At 42.0% G+C, this 22,241-nt stretch overlaps 1 protein-coding gene and 1 pseudogene across 1 annotated transcript in view; both read right to left on the bottom strand.

The window, feature by feature from the left end:
* Positions 1-22,241, bottom strand: part of GRIN2B (glutamate ionotropic receptor NMDA type subunit 2B) — a 401,817-nt gene that overhangs the window by 329,639 nt on the left and 49,937 nt on the right. The gene's annotated exons all lie outside the window — the stretch shown is intronic.
* On the bottom strand, positions 44-156 carry LOC123640967 (annotated as a pseudogene).

Raw genomic sequence — 22,241 nt, 5'->3', positions numbered from 1 at the left:
GTTGTAGGTAGTGTATGTGTGCTTATATGTTTGTGTGTGTGTGAGAGAGAGAGAATATGTGTGTTTAAAATTTAGTCTGGATAGACGACGTATCAGATATTAAACTGATAAAAACAGATACTACACTTGATCTTAGCCAAAAGGCCGAGAAATGATTCCATTTTGTTGTACACGGGGCTTCATGTCTTGATGTCTTATGTGAATGAGCATGATAATAATGACTTTCTTATCTGGACAATCAGAATAAACTGTTCTAAAAATGTCATTGTCAAAATGTGTATACAGCCCAAGAAGCCAGTACAATAGTGAATAGGATTAATTTGTATCATGGTAATTTGTAATTTTAAATAATGCACATTTTCTATGTATAATTCAGACACTACGTGCATTACTCTTATTGAGAATAATGTTTGCAATAGATCTATCTCTGTGAAGATATAGCATACCATGTTACTTGGCCATTAGTTAACTATGCAAGTTACTTAATATCTTCTGGTGTCAGATACTTCTTTTGTAAAACAAATGACATACACATGAAACTGTGTTAAGATTCTTCCCAGCCTCACATTTCTTCCAAGGATTTATCTATAACAACCATGCACTCTAAATGGAAAACCGTTTAGATATAAGAAGCTTTTTGCATAAACTAGTTATGTGCAACAATACAAAAGAATCTCAAAGACAAGACGCTAAGCAAAAGCTTTCAGACACAAGACTACTACTGCTTGGTTCACTTTATATGAAGTTCAAGAACAGGTAAAACTTCTCTAAGGTTGATAGAAGTCTGAATAATGGTTATATCATAACAGGCGGTGTTACTGACTGGAAAGGGGCATGAGAGAACTCTCTGGATTGTTGGAAGTGTTCTATATCTTTATCTGTGTGGTAGTTATGTAAGTGTATACATACATAAAAATTCATCCAGCTGTACACTTCAGATGTGTGCACTTTGCTATGTGTATGTTGGTACCTCATTTGAAAAAATAAAAGGGTATAAGCAAGGACTAAACAAATGGAAAACTGTAGATTTAATTATTTCAATGTTCCTTAAAATTCAGGATGAAACACTTCACCCTTTTCTTAAAAAGAGTGCACATGAATGGCATTTTACTTATTACTGCCTATGAATTCGTTAGTGGAAAATGTGTATAACATTTTAAAATAATAAAACTGCATTTTTTATTATTAAAAAATACTAATTTAGCTTTTCTCCAGGTCAGAATGACATCCTCACCCATCCTACCCCTCATGCTCTAGTTATTTTGAACTCATGACATTCTACACTGTATAAATTTTCCTAAACATCACAGGAATATCTATACTGTTTAAATTATTCTGGAAGCTAAGCCTTCTAGTTCTCCAGCAATCTCTCTCATCTAAGAAAAAAATGAGAAAACCACGCATAAATATTCCAAAGAATTCCATATTTGAAAAAAAACTTATAGTGCTCAGCTATAATAGGAAATCCTGGAAGCTGTTGTTAGACATGCATACCATCTTGAGACAGTTTAGACTGGTGACAACTGCCAGCATTGTCACTGCGTGCATCATGCTAAGAGGATGTAATTAGTTTTATGTCACCAGATAACCATAACAATTAATGAGTAGATACTAACATTATCCCCACTTTACAGATGAGAAAACTAAAGATTAGAAGAGTTTTAAAAAAAATCCACCCAAGTTGATAGAGCTAGCAAATTGAGATAGCAGATTTAAGCTCAATAAGCTTGACCCCAAAGCAACAATTCTTAACTATCACACTCTAAAGTTCTTCCTTATAATGAATTGAACTCTGTCCCCCTCTACTTTGCACCTAGTTCTGATCCTTGAAGAAACAAAGAACAATGCTAATCCCCTTCCTTGTGACAGTATTTCAAGTATCTTATCCTGCCCTGAATTTCTCTACTACAAGTTAAATTACACTACTTCCTTCATCAGTTTTTCCTAGTACTTATTTCAAGTCATCTCCACTTGCTCAAGACTTCTCACAAGATGCACACCAGTGTGTTCAGTGATTGCCTAGAACTGAAGAAGGTACATTCCCAAGTAGTCTGATAAGTGCACAACACAAAGCACACTGTTAAACTGCTCCAGAAGAGAAGGACCACTTTACTGGAATCTAGAAATCTTGGTAAGTCATGCAAGTGGCAAGAAGGAGCCCTGCAATTGCGTGGACACACCACACCTAGCATAAATGGCTACTGGCTCATACGCCATAGCTCGGGCAGGCTCCCCCAAAATAACACAATATACTTCCTTCTCTCCTCTGCCTTCCTAAGGCTCATCAAACCCAGTCATCCTCGGACAGCACAAAGGGCAAAATTTTGGAGCTCCAAATTCCATAGCCCAGAAAGGCTGTGTGTGTTACAGAGGGCTTCATTTAAACTTGACTTGTTGACTTACTACTTCTTACGTGTGTAGAAGTCTGTATGAGAACCCAGGACTGTCTGTGAGAACAACAGAAGTCAATGAAGATGAAGACTATCATTCATGAGACCTTGTCTTTGATAAGGACTGCCTGGATTCAACACAGGGCGGTCAAAATCTATTGTTCATGTTGAAATGGTTGGCGATAACAGCATCCTCAGGTTAGCGCCACCAGATATGTGCCACATGTCCTTATGATATAGAGCCCAAATGTAGGGAGAGGGTGGAAAATAATGGGCTTTGTTCTTAAGTCCAGTAAAACTTTCTGATCAGGCTTATCAAAGTGTAAAGGAGAGATATCAACTGGACATATCATAACAGACAGGGGCACCGTGTGGTCTGGTGGACTGGGAAAGCACATTGCATTCAGCAGCCTGACACCTGACACGTTACTTGTCCTTAAATTGGGACGGACACTAGAAAGACTCAGGAAGAGGAGAAGAAACGGCCTTAAGGTACGGAGGAATACCAATGAGTAATAACAATAAATGTGACAAGGAAGCAAATGGGAGAGAGAAAAGGATGCGGCACATAAGAGACCAACTGATGGCAGCTGTTCCAATTTATATAAATATCAGAAAAGAGAAAAAGTACTTGAATTAGAAAATATCGACCATCATTGTAAAAAGCTCTGGTTTCTAAAGACAGATTGATCATCAGAGATTATTGAACAACAAAGAAGTGCTACTCCCATATTTTTAGAAACAATCTCCAATTAAGCCAACAAAAACTTTTCCTCCTAAGAAAATCAAGAGCAGAAGCCACTTGTACTATATTGCAGGAATAGGTTTGACTGTTCAAAAGTTCAAATAACTGAGATTTTCTTATAAAATTTACACTTAGCCAAACAGCTTCTAAACCTGGTGATTCCATTACTGACAAATATAATAATGCTCCTGGGGCTCAGATCCTATTACTATTAAACATTTATTAAGTGTCCCTGGCGTGCTGAACGCTGCACATTATAGATGGATGAATATGTGCTATGCCCTCCCTTGAGGAGCTTAGAGTCTTATAAACTGACAGGACACAAACATAAACTCCCCCAAATTCCTTCCAGAGTATATTTTACAAGAATCAGCATCTTCATAATGCTTTGGCATGAGGTGCAGTGATGAAAATTGAACTGGGCTTATTTGAAGAATATGGAAAACACACAGGCATGATTACCCCAGCCATATGCAGCCTTCTTGCCCCTTTCTCTCTGGTCCCAGAGAACGTGTGGCCCCTCCTGTCCATCGCTAATCCCCTGACCAAAGTCCTCCCTCTTCTCTTCTCTCTACCACTGCTCTAGCTCAGGGCTTTTTGCCTTTTCTGGCCACGATTATTGCAAGGGCCTCTGAATGAGCTCTGCCACCAGTTCGCGCTGCTCTGAGCAACACTTCTGCACACTGTTTCCCAGGAAATTTTTTTTGTATAAAATGTAAATCTCACAGTGTCACTCCTCTGTTTAAAGATTCTTTAGCAGATTCCTGCAGCTCTGAGGATATAGTTGAAATTAATCCCCTTCAGCATGACATAAAATGATCTTTGTGGTTTGCATCTTTCATAGATTTTTACTTTCCTCTCATATTCCTCAGATACCCGTTTACACCGAACCTATTGCCCTTTACTTGCAGGTTTCCAAATTTGTCACACTTGCTCACGTCTCCATGCATTAACTCTCATGTTGAAGGGTGCCTGGGACACCCTTCCCTTCTCTCCTTATGTAGCCATCAAACCCAGTTTAAGCATCACCTTCAATTAAAAGACATTTCCTAGACCTTCCCGAGTTTCCCTGGACCACCCGCTCCCCGGGCCTTTTCTGTTCTCCTGCGAGACCCTACAGATACGTCTACTGTGACACTTGGAACCCTGTTGGCTCTTGTCCGTCTCCTTCGCTAGAAACATGAACTCCTCTGGAAAGTGACTGTATCCTATTCATTTTTGTGTCTCTAGCATTCAGCACAGAACTTGAGGAAAAAAGTAATGGATAATTAGCATAAAGCAGAATAAGGCAATATGTTTGAATACAGGAATGAATGAATGAAGGAATGGCCACATAGGTGGTTCAGCCTGAGGGGACTGCACTATAGGATTGGATATCAGAGTCTGGACATCGATGCCTTGCTAGAAGTCGGGGTGACGCAGGGCAGAAAGCGCTGGCCAGGGACAGCAAGCGAGCCTCAGAAGTGTGCTCTGATCTCAGGACCTGGCAAGCGGGAACCAACCCCCACCACCTTGCAGTTTGTGTCAATATTTATTATTCTTTACACAGTTCTTCTGGCTACCTGCTCACCCAAGGCAATAAATCAAAATCATATCTTCTGTCTTTCTGGTGGGTCCCTTGTCTCCCACGGCTTTGAAAGAAGATGATTTCTTCTCCCTCCCTTTGTCACGAATCCTAATCGAGACCTCAGGCCCTCCCTCCACCCCAACACACACGCAGCCACCCTCAACATGACAGGGTGGCATGAGAGGTTTCACACGGGGCGCCATGGTCTGGCCCTTGCAGGAGGAGGGGCTGAGGCCCAGACACACGGACGAAGGTGGTCAAGTACCTGTTCACTTCAGGGCTCTTTGATTCTCCGCCTTCTCTCTCTTTTTCCATCCCTCACACTATTTCTTCCAGGAAGAAAGCTTTTAGCTGGGAAGTGGCAGGCTTGACTGCCCATGTCACCAGTACAGTGAAGCTCGGCCGCGCAGGGCGGGGAGGCAGGGACGAAAGCAGAGGCCGACCCTCGGGGCCAGGGAGTGAATGACTAGCCAGCAGGAATTAACCAAGCCCCCCGGAACCCCACACAGGGAGGGGCCGCCACCCCGAAAGGGGGCTCTGCTGTGGACGGCTCCTCCGTGCCTCCCGCCCCAGGAAGCAAGGGCTGCTCATTAAGATGGAGCTGATGCCGCAGCTCTTCCATCATGGGCTGACATTCACTCTGCGTGCAATTTACCAACTGTATGCAGTGAATAATAACCAACTGGGGTCTCTTGCCACTCACAGAGAAACAGGAGAAAGAGAAAAGCAAAGGAGAGGGGAAACACAGAGGTCAAGGAAGAAGAAAGGAGGAAATGAGTGATACGCCAAGTGAGAGGGGAAAGTGAATTACTTTTCGAATGTTTAGCATTTAAAGGAAATGATGCATGAACAATTCTGAGAGGAATGAACACTCCTATAGAAGCTCTATATTTCAGATGATTGGCATGAAACCACCATTAAGGGTTCAGAGAGCATATCAGGTCTAAAGGAGCAACAGGCTGGCCTGGGCCTCCTGCTCAGATCTCCATACTTGTGGGAATGGGATGAGGACGGGGCCTAGATCCGAATGAATCAGAACTGACCTCCCCTCAAGAGTCAAGGCAACTGCAGTGCAGAAGGAGTGCAGCCTTAGGATTTGGGGGTGCTGGGGTCAAATGACTTTTTTGAGTATGACTTGGTCTCTAAGAGTCTCAGTTTCTGCATCTGTAAAATGGGGATGCATTCAATATCCTTCACAGATTTGTCAGAGAGGAGTGAATGCACATGCATTTTGTGAAACGCAACCTCAGGGTCAGCTTTTGGTGCTTCCCAACAGGGGAAGACAAGAGGCAGAAGAGTAGGAGGGGTGGGGGTGTGCCTTACACATCCCTGGGCCCTGCTCGAGGTCTCTGCTCAGAAGGGCCTGACAGCTAGAATTGTAGCTGCGGGCCCCAGTGAGTTTGATAACACATTGCCTCACTCCTCAATTCTCCTGCCAGAGAAAAATGACTGAGTTCTCCAAACATGCCCTCGGCCTTCCACCTGAGCAGAGAGTAACAGTGGCCGTGGAGAGCTTAAATCCCGGGTGAAAAGGACGCACATTCAATACGCAGGGTCCACACAGCCTGAGGGAGGATCCCACATAGATCTTTAGTGCTGCGGGAGCCACGTTTACCACGTCTCCTTTTCTATTCTGAAGCAAAAGTCCCACGAAAGCACAGGAAGAAATCAGCACAAAAACTTGCTTTTAAAGGCTAGAATTTTCTATTCAATACCCCGATGCCCTCCCTATGTCAGCCCTGCCCACACACAACCCAAGACACACACGGAACGGCTGAGGTGAAACGGGTGACAGAGGGGGTTTGTAGGTGCTGACTGACACAACAGGGCCTCCGGAAACTTCGGAACAGTGTCCCCCCTTTGAGAACCAGCTATCCCAGGAAGGGGTTAAAACGGTGGCACTGGTGGGGGGGAAGGTATTTTAAAGGGCACTGGGCTGCTGTCTGTGAGGCACTGGTGAGTCACTTCATTCCTGTGGGCCTCTGGTTCAACATCTGAAAACTGAACAGTTAGAAACTCTCTGCCGGTCTGCAATACGTCACAGGCAGGTGAGTGCTGTCTGGCCTTCACTGAGGTGCTGCTGTTGTGATTTAATGTGAGTATGAAATGCCAGGCTGGGCACACACTCCAACTGTCCACTATCGCCTAGTGCCTGACACTCAGGGACCTCAGGGACTTCAGGCATTTCGATCACCTGCTTGTCCCAGGGCCATTGGTGATGGCCACTTCCTCACTGTGTGATCTGAAACAAGTCACTTTATCTCTGCAAAGATCAGGCTCCTCATCTATAAAATAGAGGTAATGATAGTATCTACCTCAAAGGGTAGTTATGAGGATTAAATGAGTTAACTCATGCAAATGCTTAGAACAGTGCCTGGCACATAGAACAGCACCTGCTACTTAATAATAATTCATCTTGGATTGTAGATGCAGAGGATCCTCCTTCCATTCATTTAGCTTCCCACGGAAGAAAAACCCACTTCAGTGCAGCTCTTGACCACAGACCCTGAGCAAGTGGTTGGGCTCTCACCAGACTCTATGGGACTAATGAATGGAGCAGCCACGTCGATTTCCTCAAATCAATGTCTCCGCTTTTAACTATTGGTTCTCTGCCCACCTGCTCCCCACTCCCTCTTCCCACCTCCAAAGCCAGAAAAGTGCTGAACTTATGAGTTAGAAACACCAGGTTCCAACTTGGACCCTGCACTTAATGCCTGTGAGCTCGGCCTTCTCATCTGCAAAAAGCAAGCAACACCGCAATGAGGCATCATCTCACCCCAGTAAACGTGGCTTCTATCAAGAAGACTGGGAATAACAGATCCTGGTGAGGACGTGGAGAAAAGGGAACCCTTGTACACTGTTGATAGACATGTAAAGTAGTGCAGCCACCGTGGAAAACAGCATGGAGGTTCCTCTGAAAACTAAAAATAGATCTACTATTTGATCCAGCAACCCCACTACTAGGTATTTATTTAAAAGCAAGGAAATCAATACATCAAAGAGTTATCTACACTCTCATGTTTATTGCAGTACTATTTGCAGTAGCCAAAAAGTGGAATCAACCTAAGTACCCATTAATGGATGAGTGGCTGAAGAAAATGTGGTATATGTACACAATGGAATATTATTCAGCCATAAAAAAGACTGAAATCCTGTCATTTGCAGCAACATGGATAGAACTGGAGGTCATTAGGTTAACTGAAATAAGCCAAGCACAGAAAGACAAATATCAAATGTTCTCACTCATATGTGGGAGCTAAAAAAGTGTTTCTCATGAAGGTATCTCCATGGTGGTTACCTCCACTACTGGCAAGGTCATGGAGGATGAATATAGGGTGATTAATGGGTACAATAATACAGTTGGATAGAAGCAATAATAGCTAGTGCTCAATAATTCATCAAGGTGACTACAGTTAACAATAATCCATTGTATGTTTCAAAATAAGTAGAAGAGAATTCAAATGTTCCCAGCATAAAGAAAAGAAAAATGTTTGAGGTGATGGATATCCCAATTACCCTGATTTGATCATTACCCATCGTATGCATGTATCAAATATCACATATACCCTGAAAATATGTACATCTGTTATTATGTGTCAATTTAAAAAGCAGGCCACTATCTCATCTTAGAAGCTGAATTAAGGTAACAAAGTCAAAAGCAACCAAGGTAGCTCCTGGCAGGTGTTAGTCACATAATAGATTCCAATTTGAGTATAAACCACTCGATTTCCTACCTCTCCACGAGCCAGGTTTCAAACCTGCTAGTTGTACCCATCATCCTACCCCTGGCCACAGGCAGGCCAAAACTGTTTGCTGACTTCCCTTTCTATTTTAAGCTGTGCCTCCCAGGACTTCTCCTGGCCATTCTGGGAAAGTCAGGTGTCTTGCAGAAGATGCATTATAGGCTCCCAGCACCTTAGAACAGCACTGTCCAGACAGGTCTTCCCGCAATGATGGAAATTTATATCTGCAGTGTCCAATACAGCAGCTACATGTGGCCACCACCCACTTGAAGTGTGGCTCAGTGACTGAGAGACTGAATTTTTAATTCATTTAATTTTAATTAATTTAAATGTAAATGGCCACACATGACCAGTGGCTAATACATTGGACAGCACAGCCTTAGAGCCACCTGAAGTTGTTGCCAACGTCCAACTCCAGCCATGCTTCCAGGCAAATGGCCACATATGACCAGTGGCTAATGCATTGGACAGCACAGCCTTAGAGCCACCTGAAGTTGTTGCCAACGTCCAACTCCAGCCATGTTTCCAGGCAAGACATCTGAACCTACAAACCACCTGGCTGGCATGTCTATCTGGGCTTTGCTACTCCCATCAAGGCTGTCTTAGCGAAGCAGGAAAATGAGATCCCACAATGGCTACCTCCAATGCCCTTTCAATCACTAAGCAACTAGATTTGCTTTTTAAAATACAGGTAAAGTCAACATGTCCCCTCGGTTCACTGTATTTGGGGAATATAGATAATTTGGACCTATCCTTTTAACAGTCCCCGAGGGGTCCTCCTACAGGGTAGGCTGTGGGGTGCCTTGGCAAAGGGCAGAGCTTTGGGGCCAGTAATTAAAAGCCTGTGCAAGAGAAGATGAGGGACGAGAGGCTCGAGGGCCTTTCTGAAAATGAGATCCCTGGCACTTCCGTTCCACTCAGTCAAAAATTCCACAAGAATACCTTACTTCACAATATCTTCTGCATTAATCTTGCCAAGATCAGATTCCAAGAAGCAATAAAGAATATTAAGTTAACTTTCATTTTAAATCAGGAAGTTTGATAGGTTTGAAATCATAAACAAATTATCACACTTTGTCAAACTGAGATTGGCCCTGAGAGAGAAGACTCATCTCCCGGTCAGGAAGGTGGGGGCCTTGCGTAGTCTCGTGGCTTTCATTCCCGGTGTTAAACGTGTTGTGTGAATTGTTCTCAGCCAATTGTCCTAGACAAAAACAAGACAACATGGAACACCTTGGCGCAAGTAAGAAAAATTTGGGGGGATGGAAGGGAAAACTCATCTACTCATTTCATAAATATTTATTGAATCTTTACTACGTCCCAGATGACAATGGGGCTCAACATTCAGCTAGAGACAAAACTATAACAAATAATCTTCACGTGTAAGGTGCATGGTACCCACTAGAAGTCTGGGAACACAGAATAGAGCAATACCTGGCACCAGGAAATGTCGAGAAGGCTTTACCAAGAGGTATCATTTGAGCTGGGACTTGGAGAACAAATAGAAATATGCCAGGCAAAGGTGGGAAAGAGAAAGCTACATTTCAGGAAAAGAACATGGGAAGAGGGCAAAGCACAGAGGAAGAAATGAGCATTGTACGCTAGAGGGCAAGTCCAAACACTGGCCCCGTTTTCATCTGCGTCTCTCAGCCCTGCCAGTCTTTGTTGGCTCCTGAGGGCCTCTTCCAAATTCATGCAGCCAGTCCAAGCACATCATGTTCCTCTGGGTCCCATCCCATTACGAGAAGGCTCTGAATAGTGTCCCACTAACCAAATGCCACAACCCTGCTAGTCAAAACTTCTCTTACAAAGCCCCAGCAACCCACCACGTATGTGAACTATGTTTGCTGTTTCCTAGGAAAGACCATACGCTGCTGCAGCAGGTAGCCAGCTGTCTGCACCATGGCGATCCCAAGATTTCAGAGGGAGCTGGAGCTCCTCAGGGTGGGCTGGCTGTATCGTGCTGGGCTACAGTACTTAACAGAGAGAAGAGACACTAAATGACAGTTAATTTAATGAGAGGAATGTCAGGAGGCTAAAAGCGGCCATAAAGTACAGTCCAACAGAGTGACGCACAAGAATAAAAAGGGAACAGCAATGATCAAGGTAAATGTGGACTAGCTGGAAATTTTTCTGGCATGCCATTAGATTCCTAAGATTGAGCTTCTAACCCATGCTTTGGAGACCAAGTTTTAAGAAGGTACATTTACTGCAAAGTACAGAGAGAAGCCAGGACGTTCACAGGATGCTATATAACATCACTGGTAGGTGTATATTCAAACCAGCCTATAATTTTGAGATGAAAAACATTTGTTCCACTATTGTGAGAATATCTCATTTTAAGTGACAATTTCAGAATATGCAAAAGTACCCTTTTCTGCTTTCTTATTATTCTCCCTGCTAGAAAAGTATCAGATTTTTGGTAGAGTTTAGTTTTTTTTTTTTTTCTCCCTATCCTCTGATAAATTAGGTCACCTCACCAGGCTTTTTGGACATGCTGGGTGGATTTTCCCAAATAAAGACATCACAGTGGTCAGCTGGCAATATCAATGAGAGAATTCAGGTCCCTAGAAACTGGAACCAAGTAGGGCAGCATTGTGAAAAAAGCACTGGACTTGCCATCAGACATCCGTCAGATTTAGCTTCCAGCACCAGCTCCAGCCTCTCTCCTTGTGTGAATTTAAAAAGACAAGTCTCTCACCTCCTCTGGACCTTAGTTTTCTAATCTGTAAAAGGGGCCTAGTAATACCCCACAAGTTTCTGTGAAGATTAATAAAATGATATAAGAATTTTAATACAGAACTTGTATTTCCAAAATGAATGACTTCATCAAAATAAGGAAGAGAATTTCTGGAAAAGAATTTCTTAGTCCCTCCCTTCTGTGATCTTTTTTTGGAACAATCAGCTTGAAAGTCAGTTTTCTTTCTCCAGGATCTTTCTCAACCTTTCTACCCACTCAAAACTATCAGCCATCCAACTAACTTACTTTTATCTATTAATATTTCACTTATTTAATACCTCTCTTGTTCTCAAAAGGAATAAAGACTTCTAACCCCAGCGAAGGACAGAGATGCATATGCTTCCAGATCTGTACTCTGGGCAACCCTGAGTTTCCTTTCCTCCACATGCAGATCCCAAAAGCTCTACATTTACCTGCCTAATTTCAATCATTCCATTATATAACCAAACTGCCCCATAAATATGCACATGGACCTGGCCTTCCTTACCTCCAGTCTTCTGAGTTAGAGCATCTATGTTCAGAGTTTGATGTTTAGGGACTTTCTGAATACAGTTAATACTTCACAGTTCTAGGAGTCCCAATCTATGATCCATATAGACAGCAAACAAAGCCAAGTTCAGGATTAAAAACTCCTTCAAATATCCTATTCTGATTATCCCAATGCAACACTCATCCGCATATATTGAATTGTTTGTTTCTCTCACAATATCTCTAAAATTCAGTCTTTTCTAAACTAACATTCCCTAATAAGCACTTTTGGAATGACCCCAACATTTTGGAAACAATGGCCCTATCTGACATGATAGATAGGTAGAGGCCATACAGGGTTTTTTCCCTTAAAGGCTTAATGACAACTCTAAAAACAACAAATACTATGTGATACAGTCTTTTAAGACAGTCTGTCAGTTTAAATTAATTCCCTTGGTTTACAAGTGAAAAATAGCAGTATCCATTTACAAGAAGGTAGGAAGCACCAAAATGAACTCTGTAAAGCTGTTGGCCAAGATCTTGCTTGAAAATTAGGAGCTGATGAAGGGGAAGGTCTGGGAGAGAGTCCATGGCCCCCTATTCTGAGGATTGATGGGAGCTCAGAGACTGAAACACCCAGACCCTCTTCTTGGGGCTACATGAGAATCACCTTGAAGGAGAGCAGCCACGGTGCAGGTGAACTGGCTGGAGCATTTAACTTCCTTTGCCCCGGGAGGAAGAGCACATTCCCACAGAGGAATACACCACAAATCCTTTCAGTCAGTTCAGATTTTCTTCCCTGTGTCTTCCCTAAAGAGCTTATCTCTGAAGAGGCCTCACATGATAAAAAGCCCCCAGAGGAATTTAGTCACAATCCTGAGACTAACAGCCCTTCTCCTCACTGAAAGCAGCGACTGGGAGAACCAGGAAGGTGACGAGTAAGAGGGTGAAGTTAGAAAGAAGGAGAATTGGCGGAACTAAATCTTCCCACTCTGTTGTGCTTCTCACCGAAACATCATTCACTGGTACTTCAGTGTCTCAAGGAGAAGGTTTAAAAGGATAGGATTGAGTTGGGGAAACAAAGGAATGGGATGACATCGCCTTATCCTAGGCCACAACATCAGTCTGTAGGATGTTGTCTGTTGGTCTTCAGCACCAGTCCCACCTCTCTGAGCTCTCTCCTGCACTCCAGGTCTATGACATCTAGATACTACCTTTCCTAGATGCCCTTGCTAGCAAATTTCTGATTAGATCCCAGCTTGAGAGGCACTAGAGTAAGATGGAAAGGCAGAAGAAAAGAGAAGCCATTTTTCCCCAGGCTCACCTGGAGGATGGTACCTGGGTGCTGGCACACGGCAAAGGTGAAGTTTCGCCAGTGACATCAGGCATCTCTTGAGAATTACCTGCTTGCTGCACTGTAGTCCCTCACTTACATTTGTCCTGAACAAAGCTTTCCTATCCTTTACTCCCCTAGCCTTCCAAATGTTTTGTAAGCCTCAAATTCCCTGTATTAAACCACTTCCTATTCAAAATTCCTAAGATGGCTTGTGTGAACCCTGACTAATACATTAATCTGTTCCATACCTCTCAAATTGGAGTATATGTACCAACCCCTGAGGGCACCGGGGATATGTAAAACCATAAGGAACTATGGCACATATTCTTGAGCCATTTTATGCAATATTATCTAATTTTAGGAATTTATTTTTATATTAAAAATAATCATTGAAATATTATGGGGTAAAAGGCACTTTAAAATAAAGTTTTAGGACAAAATACAAAACTTAAGAGAAAATAACTCTTGCAGAAGGACACTTTACATTGCAACCTAAAGGGCATGCTTCCACCCTCCTCTGCAATTGTGAGTATCTAGATGGAAGAGTTAGAGACACATTGCACATCTTTCTGTCTGTTTATCTAAGTTTCTCCTGCATTCCTATTCCTGTAGGGATTGTAGGCGGTACAGCAGTATTGGGTAGACTGAAGCCTGTACATTCTCTGTGAACAGCAAGTCAGGCTTCAGTTAAGCTATTAGAGTGCTGGATCCTTCATGGCAGGGAAGATACCATGTCTAAGCAGCTATGTGCTCAGCACTGTGTGTCTCCAACAGATAGCAGGCACTCAATACATACCTTATTCCCTGAATTGAAGTATCAGTGGATACATTGATAGGTGGATAAGTATTTACCAAGGACAAGTGGTAACATGGAGGTTAAAGTATATGAAACATATATTATTAAATGTGTAACCTTGTCTAAGTTATTTTGGCTCTAAGCCTCACGTTCTGCACTGGAAAAATGAGGATAACAATTGTACTTATTTCGTAGGGTTGTTGGGGTTAGCGTGAAGGTTCGAGAGAGACGGTACAGGTGAAACACCTAGCAAGGTGTTTATCACATAGTAAGCTCCCCTATAAATATTAGCTATTATCATTATTAACTTTCACTGGATTTGAGTAGCCTTAAATATGCTTAGGTTATACACCCATACTGAGTCTAATTCAATCTTTCCTCAGTGGTTCAGAGATCACTAAAGTGCTGCAGCCGGTCATTTTAGACACTGTCTCCAGGTCATTAGCCAGAATGGCAGATCTCAGGGTACCCTGTTGCCTGAGCCCAGGCCCTCATTTACACCAGAAGCTGGCTGGAAAAGCTAGCTGATGTTTTGACCACATGGCAGTATTCCCAACTGAATTGTTATTTGGGTTCAGATTACAAGATTAGCAGAGAGGAGCACATAGTCAATGAAATAATACATTTTGACTCTAAAAAAAGAAACTGATACAGCAGCTCATGAAATTTTACTCCTCATATGAAATCCAAAGTGGCAAGAGTGTGAAGCTCATCACAGAGGCTAAAAACTGACTAAAGGCAAATGAACAATTATCAATGATAATGTACATGGGCAGAGGAACGCCTGGTGGGGAGCCTCTGGCACCCATGGTAAGTCCAGTTTTATTTAACATCTTAGTTAATGATCTGGAAGAGAGATAAACAGAAGACTAAAGAGATGCCGACGTGGACATCTGTTGGCTTTGCCTGCCGGGCACCTCATCTCCCACTGGTGGCAACAGCACCCACATTGTGCTTTACAAACAACCCCTCCCCCAGTGGCTAAAATCTCCAGAGGATTATCAGACAAGGCACCCAATCTCCCTTGCAAAGGATGGGCAAGTGATCCACGCTGGGCCAAAATGACACTCTTACCCTGGAATTATAATCTTAAGCAGAGTATCACAAAGATTTTTTTCAATACAAAGACATTGAACCATGAAACATCACTGATTCCAGTAGTGTATCTCTGAGATTCTCCCTGCTACCTAGATCCTTGGAAGCACACTAGCTTTTTCCCTTTCCTTTCCCTTTAAATCTAATATATACCTTTTTTTCCTCCCTGAAATTAGCCAATGTTATTTTCTGTGGGCTGGAAAAAAGAAAAAGCCCAAATAATAGAAATGTAGCTTCTACTTAATCTAGAGTATGCATTCTGTTTATCTGATCCTTCAGCAATTCTCAAAATATTTTTCAGACATTCATGTGAGAAACACCAATATAGATAAAGCAAGCTATTTAAAAATCAGTGTTTAGACTCAACTTGAAAACAATTCATCTTGACTTTTTTTCTGGAAAAAAGAAATGTATTCCGATATTCACACAAGAGAAGAAAAATTACCTAACCTTGGAACTAAGGTGAAGGCAGAGAATCGGACAAGAGATTGCAATAAGATGAGGTACTTTTAAATGCCATTAAAGTTCCATATTGCATGAAGTACAACACATCAGACATTAGCAAAGTACAACCATGGTAAGTGACCTCTATGGTACATTGTCTGAATTATTAGGTACATATTTTCTTTAAAGAGAGAGAGTAGGCAGAGAATAAATCCAAGGGATTTTAAAGAAGCATAATAAAAATGCATCAGGTTACCCAGGAATAAAAGCTTAAGAGACACTGGCTGTGTTTTGTAACAGCTCTGCTCTCCTGGCTGGACAGCATGGAAGGAGGCCGCCATCTTTGCTCGAGGCTAAGAGCAGCTCCATGCTTAAGGGCCACGTTTGTTAATCACAGAAAACTCAGCCACCTAGGCCCCAAAAAGAAAGTGAAGACTAAGGGTGAGGCCAGACTACCCTCAGCCCATCGGGATGTTTCTGACATTCTACCAACACCCTACCCTGTCTCCATGGCAACTCACCTACCTGCTTTGGGACCAGGAGAAGAAAGCTGTCCTGCCAACAACTAAAAAGGCCACACTTGTGGAGAGAATTTAGAAAGGAAGGAAGAATTTTCTTCTCTATATTAGAAGAATCAAGGTCCACTTCCTAATCTACAAAGAACAGGGACTACTACCCTATTTTCTCTCCTCCCAGAATTTATAAGCAATGCCTCTGCGGAATTATTCAGTACCGTGAGGAGCTCAGGGAATTTTACCCCAAAATATGATGCCTTGGTATAAAGAGTATTTTGAATTAGAGGCCCTCATAGATCAACAGGCATTGGAAGGGGCTTTCTCTCTACCCCTATAAAGACCAGATGGACCCCTCAAGAAGAACAGTTGTCATTCCTTCCCCTCCCTGTTATCTCAATATATTACAGGAAAGAAGATCAAGAAAAAGAACATCAAGAATGCAACCACACCTGGCCCAACCCATTTTTAAATTAATACCTGTCTCTCAGGTTCATCTAATTTCCAAAGAGAATCATTTACAAGTTTATCTATTTCCCCCACCCATTCTTTCTCCCAAGTATCTATTCATCATCCCTAGTAATCATTTACTGCCCCTCAACAGAATTACCTAAATTGCTCTAAAATGAGGGTATATAAACTTCCGGACCCCATCAGGATATTGGATAATCACTCTGTGATTCTCCCCATGCTCATGGTAAATACATTTGTAATCTTTCTCTTATTAATCTGCCTTACTGTGAGTTGATCTTTCAGCGAACTTTCCAGGGACAAAGGGGACATTTTTTTCTCCCCACCCCCAGCCCCATCCTGATTGGTGCTTTAAGAAAACTTAAGGTATATGCTGTACACAGCATATGAAATGGGTACACGGTGGTAGGTATGTTATATATGGATAAGATGTCTAATATAATATCATTTTAGAAAACAGCTGGCCACTCCAAATGGGGAGATTGAGGAGAGTTTGATGAAGTGACTGTGTATAAAGGTGTGATGGAAGTCAAGGGAAACCAACAAGGGCTGGTGAAGCACTCTGGCTCTGACAACTGAGAGAGCTGTGACCACCCCTGGTCCCCAAAGAGGAAAGGTGAGGGAGCTTGGAATGGGACCCAGCAGGAGCTGGGTCTGTGAGAGGGGCCACCCTAAAAGGTCTGTGGCCTTTGGGGGAGGAAGGCAGCCTTTCTCAACCCACAGCACTGCAGGGATGGAGGGAGCTGGGGAAACGGGCGTCCATCCTCCCCCTGCTGATGGCTCCTTTCTGCCCACTGATCTGGTCTGCTGGCTTCAGACTCACGGAGGTCAGTGGAGAGTGAGAGGAATGGGAGGGTTTGGAGGGGCAGAGAGAGGAATATCCCCTTGTATCTTTATTGATATCTATATCCATGTCTCTCACACCATGGAAACTCTTCACATATTCCTCCAAAGTATGTGATTTTTTTTAACCCTTCCATTTCTGTGTGAGATTTTTCTTACCCTTTCTAAATGTGAATCTACATATTCCTTAATTTTCACATAGGGTGCCAAAGTAATATTTTTCTATTTGCCCCAATCCACACCCAGGTATTGACACAGACAAAGCCTTCCTTAAGACTACGATCATGAAAAAAAATGAAGGTAATGACAGAACTGCTAACAGTAGCCTAATACCTCAAAGCACACAAAGGATATGTGTGCTTTAATAACATATGAAGAACAGAACCCAGGTATCATTTAATGCACACCTGAAACAAAAACCACCCCTACACTAAGAAAACAATTAAAAAAAAAAAAAAGGACTGAAGTAGTAGTGTTGCCTTTGACTGTGATACTGACCTTTGATTTGCCTAGCTCCACCTTGGGAACAGCTCTCGGCAGCTCCCGGTCTGACTACAGACAAGCCCAAGACCTCCTATGGAAACTTGACCCAGGACTCCAGTTTCTGCAAAATTCTATTACACAGAGAATGACAGAGCAGGAATAACAGGAAGAAATTAAGGAGTAATTTAGGAATATGGTGTTAGAAGAGGCTCTGACAAAACGAGAGCTGTTATGTCATGAAAGGACTGCAAAGGAAAGTAGGACAGCTGTCATTCCTGAGATGTTTGCTGACAGAATCTTCAAAGCACAGCTTCTTTCTCTGATTTCCACCATTTTTAAAAGAAACATGTGTTATGGCTCGGCAGGTCAAGCCAGTATTTCTTCCACTCTATCTCTGCCTTGACAATGGCACCGGGAGATGTTTTAGGAGCAAACTCAATTCGCCACCATCTACCACATGAGCCTCACCCTTAAGGAAAGACCCCCCAAACATCCTGCACCTGCATTGGAGCCTTAAAAACAACAGTCATCTCGCTCCACCTTTAATTCCCAACTGTTAAAATTCAAACATTCTGAAACAGTTTTCAAAGCTATTGAAGCTATTAATAGTGCAATTTTGATGAGCTAGTTCAAAGTCAGCACTAATGACCTGTTGATGAATTTAATGGTTCTTGCAATAAGTACTGTGAATGACCTATTGTTAGAGTACAGATTGACTGGCTTTTACATTAATCCATTAACTCTTCTTTTCTCCATCATTTTTCAGGACTAAAATATTTTCTTCCTTTCAATTTGATGAGTTCACAGATAATGAAAACTGAGGTACACAAAAGGAATACATTTTAGTGACTGACAATCAAAGAGGCAAAAATAAGCAAGATTCTAAGGTCCTGTTTGTATAAAGCTGTGGTCCAGAGAAAACAAAAATCCAGAGGGGCATGCTCAGACCAAGGAGAGGGAAGAGACTGGGCAAATTCAGAAGGAAGAAAATGAGAAAATGATGGATAGAGTGACCAGCCCCAGGCACTGCTAGGGTCCAAATCTTTAAGGAGTCGCTCCAGCTTCAGCAACATCCACTCAATTGCAAAAAGCAACAGTCCGCCCTGGTCTGCAAGTGCTACTTCCTGGTTGTCTCTCTTGCTCTGTACCTTGCTGAATCCCCCCAGCTACTGCATTTGCCTGTTGTGTACCCTTAAGCTACCATTCACACCTGAACAATGCATATTCTTTTCCTCCCCAGAACAGAAGCAGCTATTCTTTTGGCTAGCTTTATCCTTCTCCAGTTAACAGCAGGTACTCAAAGACCACCTTCTACGATGACACTCCTGCTCCAGCTCCTCCTCAGCTCCAGCCTGCCCCATGGGTAGAACACGGATGAGAGCAGGGAAGGAGATCCAACAATCACAGAAGGAGCAGAAGGAGCAGGAGGAGCAGAGTGAGTCTACGCAAATGAGCAAAGTCAAGGACTTTACCACCTACCTGGCTCTGCCTGCATTTTTAAAAACACAAACTTGTATAGAAGGCATTTAAGGAGGTGTAAATATAATTTGGAAATTCAAGAACCAGGATACATGGCTGAGAGCATCTGGTGAAAGATAAAATAAGACAGCTAATGATATCACTGTAAAAGTAAAGACCACTAAGCATCATAGCCTGATAGAGGATATTGAAAATATTTCCTGAAAGAAATCATAAAACTGGCAGAAAGGCAAGATATGTTAGTGATAACGAGATTTCAATTATTTAGACCTGCTAGAAGTTTAATTCTTTTAAAACAGGGCATCTGATTTTTTCTTCTAACAGCAATATTTCTCAGGAGGCTAGGAAATTTTTGAGGAGAACTGCTATTAGGGGTTTAATTTTCCACCTCAAGGAAGCCCTAGGCTGGCAATGTTTTTTCTATAAAGTGGCAGATAGTAAATATTTTACACTTTGTGGGTCATATGGTCTATACCTCTGTCCAGCTATTCAACTTTGCCCTTGTAATGCAAAAGCAGTCATGGACAATACATAAAACAAATGGATGTGACTGTGTTCCAATAAAACTTTATTTATAAAAACAAACAGCAGACCGGATTTGGTTTGCAGGCTGTAGTTTGCCAACCCCTGCAATGACATTCCTGTGAGACAAGGACCATATCCTACTGGTGTTTATACTAGCTAAGAAAGGGCATGCTGTGGAAAGTGAGATGTGTCATTCAGTGAGGTGACCTCTGAAAGAAAATAAAAAGCTGGAAATAATGAATTTGGGTCTATGGACATGTCTAAAAAGGCAACGTGATTCAAAAGAGATGCATTGCTTAAGTGATTTTATTCTGGCTGTATAATAGTTAACAATCCTAATACAGAAGATATTTAAAGGAGATAATACGGTTACCTGGAAAGTTCTGTAATGAAATCAGATTACATAACAAACTATACAGAAGATAAGGAAGGATACACTCATAATGTATAAAAACAGGACAGTTATAAAAATGTAAGGATAAACTTGTAAGAAAAGCGGCTAAAGCTTAGGAAAAAATGGTAAAAGACTTGTTAGAGCTATGTTCAAAAGAAAATGATCCAGGAAGTGATAGAAACAGCTTTGTGTGATGACGGAAAGTTAAAAGATGACAGAGAGAAGGCAGAAGTATTCAACTTTCATCTTGCTTTTCATCTCTTCTACAAAGGAAGATGGTGTTCATACTGAAGGGAGTAAGGCAAACATGGCTAAGATGAAGCTGAAACCCTATATGGGAAAATAAATAGTAAAGCAACAATCAATCACTTAAACAAATATATGGGGTACTGTCCCAGACCAATGACAATAACCTAACAACAATGGCTAGTATTTACTGAGTTCTTAAGGTGTGCATGCATTAACTAATTTAGTCCCCACAACAACACTGTATATATTATTATTCCCATTTTATGGATGAATTAACTAAAAGAGTAAGAAATCTGTCCAAGGCCAAGTCCTATAATCCCAGCACTTTGGGTGGGTGGGGGGGGGGAATCACTTGAGGCCAGGAGTTTGGGACCAACCTGGGCAACATATAGCAAGGCTCCATCTCTACAAAAAATTTTTTTAAATAGCCAGGCTGGGTGTGGTGATGCACACCTATAGTCCTAGCTACTGAGAGGCTGAAGTGAGAGGATTGCTTGAGCCCAGGAGTTTGAGGCTGAAGCTATGTATTGCACTCCAGCCTGGCCAACAGAGCGAGACTCTGTCTCTAAAAAGGAAAAAAAAAAAAGAAAGAAAGAAATTTGTTCAAATTCCAGATTAGTAAGTATAAAGCTAGGTCTTAAACTCAAGTCCGTCTAGCACATAAGTCTTGCTTTTAAAGATGCTTAAATAATCTGAAGATTTGTTCAAGAATCACTATGGATAATTCTTAAGAAGTGATACAGAATTAAAAGATACCCTAAATAGGAGGCTGGAATATGTTGTCATTTTTAAAACAAACAAAAAATTGTGATGTCCACAAAATTTGACCAAGTTCTAATTTGCACAGATTCACAGAAAAGCTCCAAAACAGATTGTTAAACAAATGGTACAGTTGCTTTAAAAACAGAATGATGTGATCACCAGGAATCAGGATAGGTTCACCAATGGTCCATTCTGCCCGACACCTGCCCAACTGCCAGTAATAATAGTGTCCTAACAACCAGTCTCAGTCCAGCTCCAACCTGAGTCTGGGAAAGCCAGGCTTTATGTTATGCTAAAGAAGAGTGTTCCCATTAGTGATGGGCATCTGGAAATGGTCTTCTTCCATCTCCCTGGTGTTACTGTGCTAGGCCTGAACAGAGTTCTGAGTGTTAAATGGAGCACCAAGCTTCAGCTTTCCTTTATATCCTATTACCTGGTGAACAGGCTGCCTCAGTGACCTGCATACATCCCACTTCCAAACTCCCGTGTCAGTGGTTTGAATCCAACAGTCATGAAACCTAGGGTAAGCTACTTAACTTCTTTGATAATGAGTTTCTTCAACTTAAAGTAAAGTAAAATAAAGTACTCTGGATAACATTGAGTTATTGTGATGTTTTGGTGAGAAAACACACATTAAAACACTCTGAACATCATAATATACTGAACAAATATTAATTATGACAAGTTATTATTAACTTTATTTTAATGAACCTTCTCATCACCTTTGTTGGTGATCAGAGAAATGTAAATATATGGGATCTTGAATTTAATAGGGCATTTGGCCCACTTTCCCGTAAGATCTTTGACACAGAGAATGATGGGCAGAACAATGGTGCAATCAAGGAGGATCACAGCTAGACGCAGCTCAGAAGGAGCCTTTGGCAAACTGGTCCAGACACATCCCGGCAACTGCAGCATCGCCTTGCCCCGATCTTGAGCCAGTAAGAACCAGACCCTTTGACTCTGTGGGGCTTTCTCACTGCTGAATAGTATTTAAAAACAGCCTTTGGCTTGACTACATTTGTATATATGTATCAGTAATTTATAATTTATACCCACCCACTTCCACAAATACATGAAACAGCTAATGTGTATTAAAGACTTGGATGAAGGCAAAAGGACCTGCTTATAAAAGGATGACATCAATTCCTGAGTGACAGAATTTGGACCTAAAATAGACCTTGGCAAGCCAAATCAAA

This window comes from Lemur catta, chromosome 6, assembly GCF_020740605.2.
Source record: "Lemur catta isolate mLemCat1 chromosome 6, mLemCat1.pri, whole genome shotgun sequence".
Classification (NCBI taxonomy): domain Eukaryota; kingdom Metazoa; phylum Chordata; class Mammalia; order Primates; family Lemuridae; genus Lemur; species Lemur catta.
This window is presented reverse-complemented; position numbering and strand designations above follow the sequence as displayed.